General features: G+C 43.8%; 1 protein-coding gene across 13 annotated transcripts in view; it reads left to right on the forward strand.

The window, feature by feature from the left end:
• KIAA1217 (KIAA1217 ortholog) overlaps nt 1–16,196 on the forward strand; it is a 476,642-nt gene that overhangs the window by 399,041 nt on the left and 61,405 nt on the right. The window lies entirely within an intron of this gene.

Here is a 16,196-nt window from a genome sequence, read left to right on the forward strand (position 1 = left end):
TTGTCACCAAAGGGTCCATCTTTTAGTAAAGTAATCATTATGAAAATACATTTGGCTAGACAGAGCTAGAGATGGGCACGAACAGCAATACCAACTAAAAAAAGCCACGAACAGTCCAATCAGCTGTTCTCGAACAAGCTTTTCGTGAGGCCCCATTCTAAACAAACAGGTGGTCGTTGCAAGCATCAGTCATTGCTGTTCGTCAAGCAAGACAATCTGGCACCTGCAATCAATTCCCTTGGCAGCCGGAGGCAGGGACTGCCTGAACTCTGTCTGAACTCCTGCTGTTGCTGTGGAAACCCCAATCTAAGCCCAATTTAGCTTGATAGGCAGGTCTTCCTTTCAAGTGTGGAGCTCCAAATTTGTTACAAGGAAGCAAAGAACAGGGGGGAGGGGGGCTCCCAGCTCTGGTTTTGCAGACAGTGAGGGAGAGACAGTTGCTGTTGGCATTTTGAGAGAGAGACAGGGAGAGTGTATCGGAGCTTGAATTTTCTTTGTGTGTGGTGGGATAGGGATCTACCTCTTTAAGTTCCAGGGCTGCTGCTAGGCTGTGGGCCCCCACGAACAACAAACATGTTCGTGACAGGATCATGTTCGTCAGTGTTCGTTGTTCGTGGATGGCAAAAAACAACCACCACCATGTTCGGTTTTTTTTCTGTTCGTGCCCATGTCTAGACAGAGCTTGATGGATTTGCAGTGCTTGCATCACTTTGGATGCCAGTGGACTGTTGCAGCTATGGCAGAGCTTGATTTACATATTATGTTTCTGTTCATTGTTACAGCTACACAGAAAAATCCTGCAACTCTAATTTATTCTAGAATATCAATTGTATCCTCTTCATTTATGAAGCCCTGCTTCATTTTAGAACATTGCTTCTGCCCTCTTGTTCCCCAGTGGAAAGGGAAACGTGGAGAAATAGCAGACCAGCCAGAGTGGTACGGGGGTTAGATTGATGGATTAGGGCTTGTGTCATTGGGGTTTGAATCCCGACTGTGCTGTGGAAGCTCACTGAGTGACTCTCACAGTTTAACCCACCTCGTTGCTCTTCTGAGGATAAAGAGGAGGGGAGAATGTTTTGGGGTCCCCATTAGGAAGAAAAGTAGGATACAAATTCAAATTTTTAAAAAATCATCCAATTCTAAACAGAATTACCCTTTTAAGTCCACTGAAGTCAATGAGTTTAGAATGTTATAAATCTATTTAGGATAGTACTGGAAGACCAGTTAAGGGTGTAAATAATGGTATAAGTTATATTGTACGTGTGGCAAGATTGGGTCTCAGTAAATGTCAGTTTCTATATTACTGAAACCACCTAAGAGCTGCTCCTCTTCATCCCACATGGCTTCCATAACGTAAGGGTGCAGAATGCATTTGGGTGGGGCAATATCTGCACAAGAAGGTTTCAATCCTCATGCTGTCTGTCCTTTATCCAGATGTTCCTAGAGATGCATAGGTAGAGTCCCCAAGGAAGTGGCTCCCACGCAGCTGTAGGATAGCATAGAGAGAAAACAATGAGTTTGTCTTGTTTCTCTTGGACTCTCCTTTGAGGCTGTAACAGAAAAGTGGTCTATAAATATTTTAAACAAATAACCAACACATAGATACGTGAACATGCCAACATGAAAGAGGCTGAATCCAGACCTCTGAGGTTTTCCAGGCAGTACTGCAAGCTGGATTAGCAAATTGCATGGTGACTTAGCCACAAGTGCGTGTTGAACATCTGTTTCAGCATTTCCAGTTGGGACAGATTCCTGTTGTGCCCACATGTGCTACCCATATGCATTTCTCTGCTGCTGTATTGAGATCTGACATGAAGGAAAGCATTGTTCTGCCCATGTTTTCTCAGAGGACTATGATCATCTCCACACCTCTGCGTTCTCAGGTTTTATTACATAGTAACTTATAAATTTAAACACTTAATTCAGATTTAATCCTCTCATCCTGGAGAGTTAACATGCAAATTTGCACCTGTGGGTGGTTGTAATTTTCACAACTTTTAAACTCCCCCTCATCAACCACACAAAGTCAATCAAAAGAGTTTATTGTCTATAGCCATAGGCCGTCACAATTCACCAAACATCGACAAATAAACAATCAAATCCATGATCACAGTTTGTATAGGTTACTAAAATTAATTAAAACAATACAGTATGCCAAACTATCCCAGGAATCACGAAACAGCCTCATTCAGTACCACCTTAGATCTTATCTTTTTGGCTGCCAGTGCAAACTGAGAGACTCTATAGGACACATGATTATCGGTGTCAGATAACAAAAACACAATCCTCTCAATTTCAGAGTGTGTTTGTCACTGATAGGATTCTGGCCAAAAATTTAGCTCTGGGTACACTATATAATGGACAATAAAGAAGGTAGTGGGAAAGGTTCTCCCCTGTAGGTAATCCACAAATGCAGGTGCGATGTTCCATAGGGGCGTGAGAATAACGCCCTGCCAAAAGAGCTGTCTGCATCATCTGAAAGTGCAGAGCAGTGAAAGACACTCTGAGGTTGTAATGAGAAATACTGGCTAGGTAGGGAGATCTTAAATGGTCAAATTTGATTAGTTTATACCAAAATGTTCACTCACTAAACTCTGGGTTTTATTTAATTATTGTTAAAAAATGGCCTGTGTACAAAACTAGCTTTATTCCTTGTGGATGTCATATTTATGTTAACAGTACAAATGCTAGTGTGGGCCTGAAACATGGTGAGATACATTCAAATTCCTTCTCAAATATAAATCTTGCTGATCAGGCAAGTCAGTGGACCTGCTACACAAATCTGACAAGGTGGAGTCTAATCTACAAAAGTGTATGCTATAATAAAATTAATAAAAATTGTATGCCTCCTTCCTGCCCAGTCAAGGGCTTCTAAGGTGGCTGCCTTGGACCTATATCTTGTCAGTCTTTAAAGTAGCACAAGACTCCTGTTTATTTTTACTTCACAGAGATTTTGTGAAAGATAAAATTGAGTTAAATCCCATACAGTATTCTGTTCTGTGTAGGATGGGTGGGATACAAACATGATAAATAAATAAAGGGTCTCTCATCTTGACTTAAACTGGCAAACTTTTGCTGAGACGAATGTGAATAGACACATACAGATAAAGAAACTAGAGAAAGAAACAGGAAAAAAATAGGTGTATTTTCCCTTTGTTGACAGGTGGGCTGGGTAGAGGAGATGAGAGATTCTTGGCTTTTGTCAGGACCTTTCAGGAAGTCATCATGTTGATCTGAGGGAAGGAAGAAAAGGCCTTCTATTTCGAGACAAGTAGAGAAAAGTAAATACATATTGACTGAAATTTTTGGAACTACTTCAGCACCTAGTGATTGAGATCTTTGGTTATTGCCCCAAAATAGCATCCATTGTTTATAGGAACAGTAAACCCCAGATGGTTGCAGTTGTGGTTACCTTGGATCCTACTCACACTTTTCAAGACACACAAGACTGCTGCCCAAAATCGTGACCACTGTGTTTGAGTGTCACTTTGACATCCTGTTTCAAGAACAAAGAATGCAGTAAATAATCTGAGATACAAAATGTATGTGCGTATGTGCAGTGCATACATGTGGTCAAGAACAGAAGGTTCCAACCAGCTATGAGTAGGACCACTCCTTTGACTTACTTGTGTCCTGTTATCAATACACCATGCTTTCACATCATTGGCTGCCACTGGTTGAGGTTGGGTGGGTGGGGGATTTGGTGTAATAACATCAGGAATCCAAGGTAAATGTTCTTCATTGAGTTCAACCCCATGTTCTTAGTGATATGCATTTTTCTGTAAAACCCAATTTCCCAAAACTCAAAATAACAAACTTCTTATTATCAGGCTCATTTATCTGAAAATGGAACAAGATGGGTCCACCAGAGCCCTTGTTTCTTTCAGAATTTATCTCCTGCCTTTCAGCTTACTTACAGCCTCCTGTTTGGCCCCTGGGTCATGTAAACAAACCATGGAATGAAGTAAGTTTAGGATCTATTATCTTGAAATATGTTCTGGAGTAAACAAGCTCATTTACAGGCCCTGCTCCTAAAGATGACAAGGTTCCTACTCATAGCTGGTTGGAACCTTCTCTTCTTAACCACATGTATGCACATACACACATACATTTTGTATCTCAGATTATTTCCAGCATTCTTTGTTCTTGAAACAGGATGTCAAGGTGACAGTAGACCTGGGCACCGAGACACAGTCTTCTTGCTTAAACAATAGTTGTTTTTTTCTTTAAAATTGATGTTTGAATTTGGTGTTGACACTACATTGCTGACACATTCCTCCCTGATTCATTATCTGAACTGACCTGCCACCCCCATAGTAGACGCATTGTATAGTACACTTGTTGAAAAGTTTTGCAGCAGTTCCAAAACTCCGCCTCACAAAGTGCAGAATTTTGCCTGATCCTTGAATCATAAAGTGTTGCCTCTTTCCCTAACTCTAGGAGTTATTAGATGTTAAAAGTTGTATCATGATTGTTGAGTAAAGCCTGATCCTGTACGTGAACCACTTGGCCCTTGCTTAATGTTACTGTACCTGTAAGGTAAATAGCTGAGCAGGCTTTTATATTATTTTTCGGACATAAAATGGTGAAAGGATTCTAAGCCTTTGAGCAGGATCTGGGTTTTTAAAAAAATATTGTTGCCCAAAAATAGACTGGATTTATGTGTTAATACTACAAACATCAGATTACCAGTTTTGATAACTATCAAAAATCTTAGGTCTATAGGTTAACTAGCATCTGGTTTGCAAACAGTAAACTATATAGTTAGATGCTGCCTCATAGAATATCCCCATGCTAGTTCCTGATGGGGGTTTTGACATGGTAGTGTTCCCTATAATAGTTTTGAATTGCTTGGTTCATTGTTTATGTGATGCTTTTATTGATTGGTTGATTAGAATATGTATATGCCACCTATCCTGTTCGAGGAAGCTCACAAAGTAAAAACAATGAAATTAAATCATAAAACCATCATAGGGTTGCCAGCCTCTAGGTGGTAGCTGGAGATCTCCCGGAATTACAACTGATCTCCAGGCCAAAGAGATCAGTTCCCCTGGAGAAAATGGCTGCTTTGGAGGGTGGGCTCTATGGCATTATACTCTGCTGAGGTCCCTCCCCTCCCCAAACCGCACCCTCTCCAGGCTCCACCCCCCAAATCTCCAGGAATTTCCCAAACTGGACCTGGCAACCCATAAGAATTATATTAAAACAAGCCATTCAAATAAGCCAGTGCATTCAAAACAGCACAAAATATAACTTAGCAACCTAAAATGAAACAGACCTCAGGTTAGAAGCAGAGCAAAAACAGCTTTAAAAGGTGGAACCCTCAGTTGAGAATCTAGGTACAAAGAAATGTTTTCCTCTGGTGCCTAAAGGACAATAAGGTGACTCTCAAGGGGAGGGTATTCCACTGGCAAGGTGCCAACACTGAAAATGCCCTCTCTCTACCCACTTCCCCCTGAAGGCAGAAAGCACAGGGAACAGGGCCTGTGAGAAGATCTTACCTGATGGGCTGAACAGTATAGGAGAAGGTGGTACTTCAAGCCATTTAGGGCCTTATAGGTAAGAACTCGCATTTTTAATTTTGAATGGAAACAAATAGGCAGCTGCTACAGATCTTTAAGCACACTGGTGGTATCTAACGCCCAGTAGTACCTTGGCTACTGCATTTTGGACCAGTTGAATTTTTTGGATAGTTTTCAAAGGAAGCCCCGTATAGAGCAAATTACAGTAACCTAAACTGCATGTAATCAGAGCATGGGTCACTGTGGGCAAATCATGCATTTAATGGAATAACCATTGTTGGCATATTAGGTGCAGCGGATGAAAAGTACTGCGTGCCAAGGAGCAGGCCCAAGCCTCCAACCATAGGCTAGGATCCAGCAGCACTCGATGAACCTGCTCATTCAGGGGGAGTGCTGCGTACAGCATGCAAAGGTGAGGAAAACAGGAACCCACTCCTACTGACATAGAAAAGAAAGAGGCGCCTCCTTTCTGACATACAAATGGCATCTCTTTTTTCTCTGGATTATAAACTTCTCAGCATGGAAATATACCAGGCTTTTTGAAACAATTTTCTCAGTGTTTCCAAAGCCCAGACCCGTTTAGTTTGACAACAAGTTAAGGCTATGAGTTTCAAAACCTGTGTTGCAACTTAAGTGGATGCTGTAACAGCAGTATCCTCATCTGTGCCTCTCTCTGGCATGGTTCTGATACTTTAATGCAGGGGTCCTCAATCTTTCTGAGCCTGCAGGCACCTTTGGAATTTTGACATAATGTGGTGAGCGCAGCCACAAAATGTCTGCCACACCGTCCCTTCAGTCACACAGTGAAGAATCCTGTTCTGTGATGGCAGCTGCTGTCAAAGCAATGGCCAATCAGAAACCTTGCTTGCCAAAAGTCCCACCTGGCCCCACCCACTTTCTAAAAACCAGGGCCACTTCCAGTGCCACAAAAAGCAGTGCTGTTCAGAATGGCCACAGTAATTCACATACAGTTCATAAATGGGTGTCAGTGCTGTTTGAAACTGCTGCCTCCACATCGGTTTACATGAAGTCAGGGCAGCATGGATAACAACCAGGTTAAAATGGAAATGAGAAAGGGGACTGAGTAACTGCGTGTACAGGAAATGCATACATACAGGGAAACAGAAAGAGGTTTGTATGAGCATCAGTAAAATTCCTTATCCAAACACAAACTGTGATGGACAAGTGTCTTGTATAAAGATGACTGTCACCACAAGAGAGATCTGAAATGGACTTCTGGTGATAGCTGTTTTGTGTTGCCAGGTCTTCGCTTGCCTTCCCCTGCAGTATTGGAAGTCTGGGATTTTCTCCTAGCGAAGATCCTCTGCCATCCAATCCCCCCTGCTAAAGCTGGTTGAGCACAAGCTAAGGTCCAAACTCAACGAGATGTGACTGAGTCCCCAGGTCCAACTCAGGGACACGGCTGCCTTTTTAAAGCCTAACATGGGCCATTTTAAAAATGCTGCAGCATGGCAGGATGAAGTGTTTCCTCTCCACATCTTTTCAAGTGCTGAAATGGCTGCAGGGAGGCGGTGTTTCAACACCTGCAAAGGTGCAGAGGGGGAAACAAGAGCACCTCATTACAACTCGCTGCAGGCCTGATAGAGATCAGACGCTTGTGGCATTTTTAAAAGCCTTGTGTTAGGCTTTGGAATGGCAGCGGCATCTCTAGGTTGGACCTGGGGAACCCATCGTATCTGGTTTGGCCCTTAGTAAGCTACCTGGTTATGAGGGGCTTCTAAACACAATTTTTAAAATAAATTTCAATGTTAGAATAATGCACTCTTTTAACATTATGGAGCCTCTCAAACTTGGCATAGTTTAGGGTCTCCACATGCTTTAATCCTGCCCTGCTTCCTGCCCTTTTCCAGAGATGCTTCTTTCATTTCTGACTGGAAGACAGTGGCGTGATTCTTTTGGCTAATGGCTTATCTGTTTCCCCTTGGTAAAAAACTATGAAGCTTCTCTTGTGTCTCTGTGAGGCTTTCTAGTTAATAAAAGAAAAGCAGAGTGTTGTCCCGTTCCGACAACAGCTTATCTTACAGCAAATTGTAAGACTAGGAAGAGAGAATAATTAGTACTTAGCAGCAACACTTCAAGGAGAATAATGAAGATATTTGCAGAGGAGGAACAAAATGAGGTCAGCAATGTGAAATGTTCAGTGTAGAATTCTATATCTAATTTATATGGACTTTATTTCATGACTGGTGGCCTATTCCTCACAAAGGCTAAGGTGCTTTAACTCTTCAGAATGGCACCCTCCCCTTCTGTTTGCTGTCTCTATGGTGCCTTCCGCACTGGTTATCTTCCTTGCAATCAATGCTTTTGGGAAGCATGTTTTTTCCTGCTTTTATCTCCAAAGTTTTGGGTAAGATCACAATAAAGCCGGAGAGGGGGCAGGATTTTCTGTCTCACTTGGCAGCCGTTTTCCCTGATCCTTTTGTCATGGCAGCTTCCACCCCCCCCCCCACTGCCTTGGGGGGACTTTTTATTTTTTTAAAAAATGGCACTAAAATATCATTGTATCAGTATGCCATTGTAGTGACAGGTGCTGTAGGTTCTCTGAATTCCTTGCTTTTTTTTTTTTAAGTAAGCCTCTAGACTTTTCCCTTGTGGAGATACAAGGGGAAAGACATATCTTTGGAAGGGAAGAGGCTGGAGACTTACCTTTTTAAAAAATGAAAGCTGGGAATTCAGAGAACCTGCTACATCTATTGTTACAACTGTATATTAATATAATGATATCGTAGTGCCATTTTTTTAAAAAATAGCAAAACCCCTGTTGGCCTGGGAGGGGGTGCTTCTGGGAGACTCGGGCTGGGAAACTGTGGGGAAACCTGTCATATGGAAGCCCTGTTGCTGCTACGCTTAATCTGTAGCTACATCAGCAGTGGGGAAACCACAAAATCCTTTCCCGATGTGTGTCAGTGTGGAGGACATACCGGCAGAAGGCCTTGCTTTCAGCATTAGTGCATTCAAAACTAGTTAATAGGAACTAATTAAATTCTGGATATTGCAGGGCAAGATAGACAAGGCTTGAGGGCTCCTGATAAAGTAATTAAAATGGTGGGTGATGCTTGAGCGGTTTGTATGTATTATCAGAACTGTGAGATTGAATTGCAGCTCCAGCAGCCACCAGCTCATGCATTATTTATACTGCTGGGTCATAATATGTTTGTTAAAAGGAAAACAACAAAATGAAATTAATTCTGTAAATAGTATTTTAAAAATCTGTCTGAATGTCAACCTTGGAACTCGTTTTGTATAGGGCTTTCAGCATCGCGAGCCTGTGCCCCTGTATGCCCCAGTTTGAGTGAACAGTTTATCCTTTCTGACACTGATGGACTGAAATGAGAAACATCCCAGCTTGAGAGAAGCACTGGCTCCAAAATTCAATAATGTTGCCATTTGGGCTGAAAACCACTCTTCCATCAACTCTAAATATTGCCTCCAAACATTTGGCAGCTTCCCTGAACGTTGCAATTCTTTAATCAGATCAGCTGTATATTCATCTAGGCAGGTTTTAGTGTTTTCACACCGCCACCACCACATTATTGACATAGGTTTGAAAATTCCAAAGGAAGCCGTGTAGGCCCTGCCCACAGAATCCATTGTGGCAGTGCTAGAGTTGCCAAGTCTGGGTTGGGAAATTCCTGGAGATTTGGGGGCCTAACCAGAGGAGGGCAGAATTTGGGAGGGGAGGAAACTTAGCAGGTATGTGATGTCCGTCCTCCAAAGCTGCCATTTTCTCCAGGGAAACTGATGTCTGGAGATCATTTCCCCTTCCAGGAGAACTCCAGACCTGACCTCAAGGTTGGCAACCCTGGGAAGAACAGATTGAATGAATGGGGGCTACTTGTGTGTGTGTGTGTGTGTGTTATGTGCCATCAAGTCGCTTCCAACTATGGTGATCCTATGAATGAAAGACCTAAAAAATGTCCTATCATTAACAGACTTGCTCAGATCCTGCAAACTGGAGGGCGTGGCTTCTTTTATTGAGTTCAAGCCGTCTTGTTTAAGGTCTTCCTCATTTCCTACTGCATTCCACTTTTCCTAGCATTATTGACTTTTCCAGAGAATCTTGTCTTCTCATGATGTGACCAAAGTACAATAGCCTTAGTTTTTTCATTTTAGCTTCTAAGGGAGAATTCAGGCTTGATTTGATCTAGTACCCACTTATTTGTCTTTTTGACTGTCCATAGTATCCGCAAGACTTTCCTCCAGCACCACATTTCAAATGAATCAATGTTCTTCCTGTTATGGGTGTGAAAGTTGGATAGTGAAGAAAGCTTCCATGTGTGATGGGCAAGGGCATACCATCCAACATTTCAGAGATAAAATAGGACAGGCTTACCCCAATTTCCACGCCAAGAGTCACTGCCTGCAACTTCACACCTGTACGCATGTGCACTCATAAACTAATACAAATTGCTGAAGGCTATATTCAGTCTTTGGCATGCTTTACTCTGCAGCAGCATAACTACCATTAGCCCTCCACGCCAACAAGAGAGGTGAGTACCTGCTTTCCCCACCACAACCAACCACTGTTGGTTAAAGCCAAGATAAAGTTTGTTCTGTGATTAATGATCTATTTGAAAAACAATTGTCATACAATATGTTGTCAGTCTGTGGTCTAACATAGATCCAAGCTATTAAAGTCTGTGAAGTGTTAGTCTGGATAAAGCGTTAGGGTGACTTACTTTTTGCTGAGTTGGATCATATGATTTTCTTGTGTAAAGCCTTCAAGAGAGCATTACTTTCTCCAATGGAGAATGACTTTTTTCTCATGGATAAAGACATCCTCTGATAGGGAAAAGTTGTCCTTTGTTAAGGGGAATCTTTCTCCATTGGAGAAAGACTTGGTGGAAATGAGTCATAGGATCCAGCCCTTAGTGTTCAAAACATGTATGGGTTTATGCGCATGCGCATTTGAAACAAGATTTATCCATCCCCCGTTCAGAGATTTAACTCCTAGAGAACCTGAAGTCGGAAGCTGAAACCGAAAGAATGACATTAACTGCTTAAGGAACCAAGCTCACAACATTTTACAAGCCATCCCCAAAGGCAAAAAGAGGGGCAGTGATTTGCCAGGAACAGGCACCAGAAAATCAAGCCGTCCTTACTCAGTGGGGACTGGTACAATACATGGGAGTATGTGTGAGCCTGTTGTTTGTCCTTGCCCTCACTGCAGGCCAGGAATGTGCATAGCAGCCCTTAGTGGTTATCAGATGAGGTGTTCCTTTCTGTTCCCTTCTGTTTTCAGATCTGTCTGCTGGTATTTGAAAGCTTGACCCACATATCCTGACGTGGAGGTCTGATCTGATTTGACCTGACATAGCCTGACCCCTCTTCTGTGCTAGGGCAAAATCACACTGATTGAGGATGGTGACAGCTGAACTCTAGTTGCCATGGAGACACCAGCACACACTCCAGCATTGGGGGGTTGTGTTGCTGACCCTTTTGCCACTCCTTTGCTGGAACATGAGGCAGCTGCTGGTCAGGACCTGCAACAAATAATTAGACACAACACTTTGTGTAGCAACTTTGTACTGACTGCATTTGTGGGGAGGTGAATGAGAGAAACAACACTGGTGTTGCTGCTGCTGGAGAGATGATTAAAATTCTTCTGGTGAATATTTATTTAGGTTATTTCTTTTATATCCTGCCTTTCTTCCACCACACAACTCAAGGTGTATCCTACTTAGAGTTTCCACGAGGTTTCCCAGCCAGTTTGGTGTAATGGTTAAGCGAGGCAGGACTCTAACCTGGAGAACTGGTTTGATTGCCCACTGCTCCACTTGAAGCCAGCTGGGTGACGTTGGGTCAGTCACAGCTCTCTCAGACCTCTGTCAGCCCCACCCACCTCACAGGGTTACTGTCATGAGGATAATAATAACACACTTTGTAAACTGCTCTGAGTGTGGCATTAACTTGTCCTGAAGGGCAGTGTATAAATTGAATGTTGTTGTCATTATTATTATTATCATCCACTAACCATTAAGCCCAGATCTTCAGAAAGACTACTGTTATCATGGGCCCTCCCACCATACCCTGGGTCTTCAAAATAGTCTGTAGAAAACCTGATCTGTCTGCTGGTATGGCCCAAATAATAAATAAACTGTCAAACACAGCTGTTGTGGAGCTGTGAGGGGAAGGCAGTTTGTAGCCAACTTGAGCAGCCCTTCGTGGGGAGGGTGGAATAGAAATGCAAAGTAAATATAAATAAATAAAATAAAAAATAGTTGCTGACACTAGGGATGTGCAATCCAAATCTGGGATTAAAGAAAAAAAGCTAGAGTTTTGCTGATTCAGCTACATATGGCTTTCCTGAATCAAATCAAAGAATCCGGGATCCAATCCAAGAACCCCGATCCAACCCCTCAGATAAATCTGGGTAAGTACAGAAATGTGGCTTCAGCCTGTGGCTGGCTCCTTCCTAGGCTTCTCCTTTTTTCCAAGAGAGGAGAGGGAGGAGGGAGGGGGAAAGAGGCGGACAGGGGAAGTCGGTGGCCAATCTGTGGAGGAGCTCTCCTTGTCTGCCTGTCTTCTGTGACTGACAGTGGTTCAGTTGAGCTAAATTGAAACAGTGCCCCTTGCTTCAATTTGGTTTGGGTGGAATTCTCTGTTTTGACATGATTCTCCCGTTTGATGTTGGTCCCCTTGATTCACTTTGGTTTGGGGGGGGGGATTCCATCCATTCGCTTTATTTTGGTTCTCTTGGGCTTCCTGTTGCATTTGGGAGTGTGCCTTTGGCCACTGCCCGCCTTGACCCTGTGTGTTTCTGCCTGAGAGCCTGCTTGGAAATGTTTCCCCCACAGGAAACAAGGAGAGTAGCTGGGCAGCTTGTCCAGGGGGGATTTGAGGTGGGGAAAAACTTAAAGAATTCAACACATGTTTTTAAAGCAACAAAAGAACCAAATCTGAATCCAACTTTTTCCTCACACTTCTCTCAGAATGCGAGTTCCCCCCTCCCCCCTCTCCTCTCACCATTTGACCCATCCTACTCTATCAAAGCAAAGAGGTTTTCTTCCTGGAATGGCTAGTCTTCCTGAATTCTCTTCTTTGGCCAGAACGTAGAGATACTGATCCCCAGTCTTTATCCTCATCTGAAGTTCCTCAGCTTGCTGGTTCGACTGTGTACTTGAGTGTACTCGTACGCTCACTCACCCCCATCCCTGCTTTCAGCAATGTGTACTTTAACCAGCCCAGTAACTGTTCCCACTGAGCTGCAGGCCGGAGCCATTTAATTCTTGCTCCCAGAAATAGTTTACACAACTGTAAGATTAAGACTGTGTCTTCCATTCGATAGGGAGGCTTTTGTTAATCTCGGGGTTTGCTTCAGGCTCATCAGACGAAAGGCACAGGAGAACAGCGCCCCCAAGAAAGTAAGGACTGCATGCAAAAAGATCCCTAAATACCAGAGCATCCAAGCTATTTTTCATATCTGAATGGTTCAAAGTGGCTGGGCTCAGCCTTTTCCAAGACGGGGTGGACTGCTGTTTCACTGCGATCACTGGGAGGGTGGAGTGAGGTCGCAGAGCATTTGCCGCTGCTTGTCCAGTTACTTTGTGCCAGGGGTAGAGAGATGAGAGGTGACCAGTCTGGGCAGGAGGAGAATATAGTTTTGAAGCTGGGTACATTTGATCATAGTATCGTTAGGTGGAAATGGAAAATTCAGTAATGTATAGAATATAGTTGCCACTTCATCTAATGTCAGACAGTGCGCTAGAGACAGGGAGCTTTCTCTGTCTTTCCCATAAAACTAGAAATTGGGGACACCCAGTGAAGTTGATAAGCAATAAGAACAGATTCAGAGGGGACAGGGCCATCAGTGGTTACTGGCCGTGGTGAGCCACATTCAGAGGAAGCAAGACCCTGAATCCCAGTGCTCAGAGAGGCAACATCAGGTGAAGGCCTTTGTGCCCTGTTTGTTGGCCTTCCAGGGCAACTTGATGGCCACTGTGTGGAACAGGATGCTGGACTAAATGGACCACTTGTGTGATCCGGTGTGTGAGGGGGTGCCCTTTCGAGTTACGATGGCATGTTCCCTCCCTCAGGGAGATGCCTCTCCTGTTGAGCCATATGATGTGTCACACATCATGTGCCTCCCAAGTGTAAAGGGATTTCATCTCTTTGAAGAAAAAAAGAACAGGATTAACCCCCAAAATGACTTATGCTAGGGGGCGCAACAGGTCACTCATGAACTGCCAGTAGCTCTCTCGCTGCCGTAGAGTAGCTCATGCATCATGTTTATGTATATATAGTATTTATTTCATAGGGTTTTGCTCCGTGCTGCTTTGCTGATAGCTTCATTTTTTCATGCTTTTCCTAGCCTGTGTTCTGTTCTTGGGCCAGGACAAAATTGGTAACTGGCTGGTAGGGGGAAGTAGCTTGGGATATTTTTATTATTCAGAAGTAGCTCTCACGAAAGAAAAGGTTGTGGCTCCTGCTTTATTCTAGAAAAGCACGTATGCTTTTCCTTTCTTTACTCTGGTCCTTTTACTCCTAAGGAATCCGTAAACTCCTGACTATAATGACAATCAGGTATTCTCAAAAAACTGTGAAGAACCACAGTGGTGTGATCAGAGAATGGAGCAAACTTACTGCCTCTGTGATGTTACAGAAAACATTTCTGCCAGCCAGTGCAAACCATGCAGCCAACCTGAATGTCAAGCAGGGCATGGGGGCGACATAACAACAACAACAACAACAATAATAATAATAATAATAATAATAATAATAATAATAATAATAATAATAATAATAAAATTTATAGTCTGCCCTCCCTGCAGAAGGGCTCATGGCGGATTACAGCATACAAATAAATACAAATACATTACAGTAAAAGCAATAAAATCACAGATTCATACTCAGGTTCAGCAGCATAAAACAGACTCTACAACCTCACTTCTAATTCCCCGGAACGGGATTCCATTTGTCCTTCCCTCCCAAAAAGGAGGGGAGGGGTGGAGATGTGAGATTGCTGTTTTAAATCATAACTCATACATGGGGGCAATTGATTGTATGCCCCCCCCCACTGCTAGGAGACCGAGAGGGAGGCTAATTCAGTAGATCTAAGTGCTGGCCTCAACCATACACCTGGCAGAACATCTCTGTCTTGCAGGCCCGTCGAAAGGACACAAACTCTTGGCAGGCCTGAGTATCCTCTGAGAGAGCATTCCACCAAGTTGGGGCCAGGATTGAACTGCCCTGGCCCTAGTCGAGGCCGGTCGAGCCTCCCTGGGGCTCAGGACCACCAGTAGATGTTTTTATGCTGATCTAAGTGCCCTCTGGGGTACATATGGGGAGAGGCGGTTGCAGAGCCAGCCCCGCCCATTGAGGCTGGTGTGGCTGCTGCCTCAGGGCGCTAAGGCGCCAGAGGGGCACCGGCCCAGGGGCAGGGGCATGCGCCATGGACCTGCTGCCGCCACCGGCCACAAGCACATGCTGGTGGCGGCAGCATGGGGCAGCTGAGTGGGCAGCCTCCCCTTCAGTTACTCTGCAGGCCAGGCACAGCCTGGCCCGCAGAGCAACTGAAAGGGAGGGCTGAAAGGCCCCCCGTGCGTGTGCCAGCCCGTGCATGATGACGTCACATGCAGTGACGTCATCATGCAGTCCGGTGCACGCACGAGCACGCACACGCACACACAGGCAGCATTAAGCTGCCTCAGGTGCCGACGATCCTGGAGCTGGCCCTGGGCGGTTGCTAGGTTGCTAGGCATACTCTGGCAGCTGGTGGGAAGGTTGGGAGGAAACAGGAGGCAAGCGACATTGGCTACGTCGCACTGGCTGGGAAAACTCAGAAGTGACATAGGAGAGAGCTCTGGAAATCAACGGAATCTGGTGATTCCGAGAGCTATCCTATATCACTTCCAGGTTTTACTGTTTTTTCTTTAAATTCTCCCTCCACCGCTCAGCAGTTTTTCTCCCGCTGCCACAATCAAGGCTGCCATAGCCTGTCTTACCTATTACAGAGTTAATCCCAACCATTTTGTAAATACAGGGTATGTAGACTTTGAAAGAGGTTTTAATTTTGCCCATCAGAGGGTACTAATTAGAGATTCAGGATCTGTTCTCATTGTATTATTAATCTAATATTTTTTAAACCAGTTATGCTTGTAGTTACATCTTGTGGCAATGAGTTCCATCGGCTGATTCTGTTACGTTTTAAAAGTGTGTGTGTATTTGCACAGCAAGGGCTTTCTTTTTAGAGGAAGAGAGTGACTCAGCTATTGTTTGAAACAAATGTGTTAACGCTTGCGTTTTTATTTTACTTTTTCCCCAACCCAGCTTAATTGCTTGTGTAATGTTCTGCAGATAGCAGCGGAATTGATTTATGATGGCTGCCCAAAGTTCAGCTTGGCAAAGCAGCTAAGGTAACTAGTTAATTAGTAGACAGACCCCTTGTTCATCCTGGCCTGGCTTGCACAGGGGATGGGTTCGGACTACATCGGCTGCAAGCAAACCAGGCTGGCTTTGTTTTTGAAAGCTGCTCTGATAAATTGAGCGGTGAGCTTTTTCTTCAGGCTTCTGGCGTCTTGTGTTTATTGAAACATAAGCAATTTGAGACCTTGTGATTATTGTGTGGAGATACTTCATTTTTCAGTGTAGTTTTTAAAATATCTATTTATCCATTCATAACACCTCCTTGGTTGAGCTTGTTCCTCACACACA

The sequence above is a fragment of the Eublepharis macularius genome, chromosome 11 (genome assembly GCF_028583425.1).
Source record: "Eublepharis macularius isolate TG4126 chromosome 11, MPM_Emac_v1.0, whole genome shotgun sequence".
Taxonomy (NCBI): Eukaryota; Metazoa; Chordata; class Lepidosauria; order Squamata; family Eublepharidae; genus Eublepharis; species Eublepharis macularius.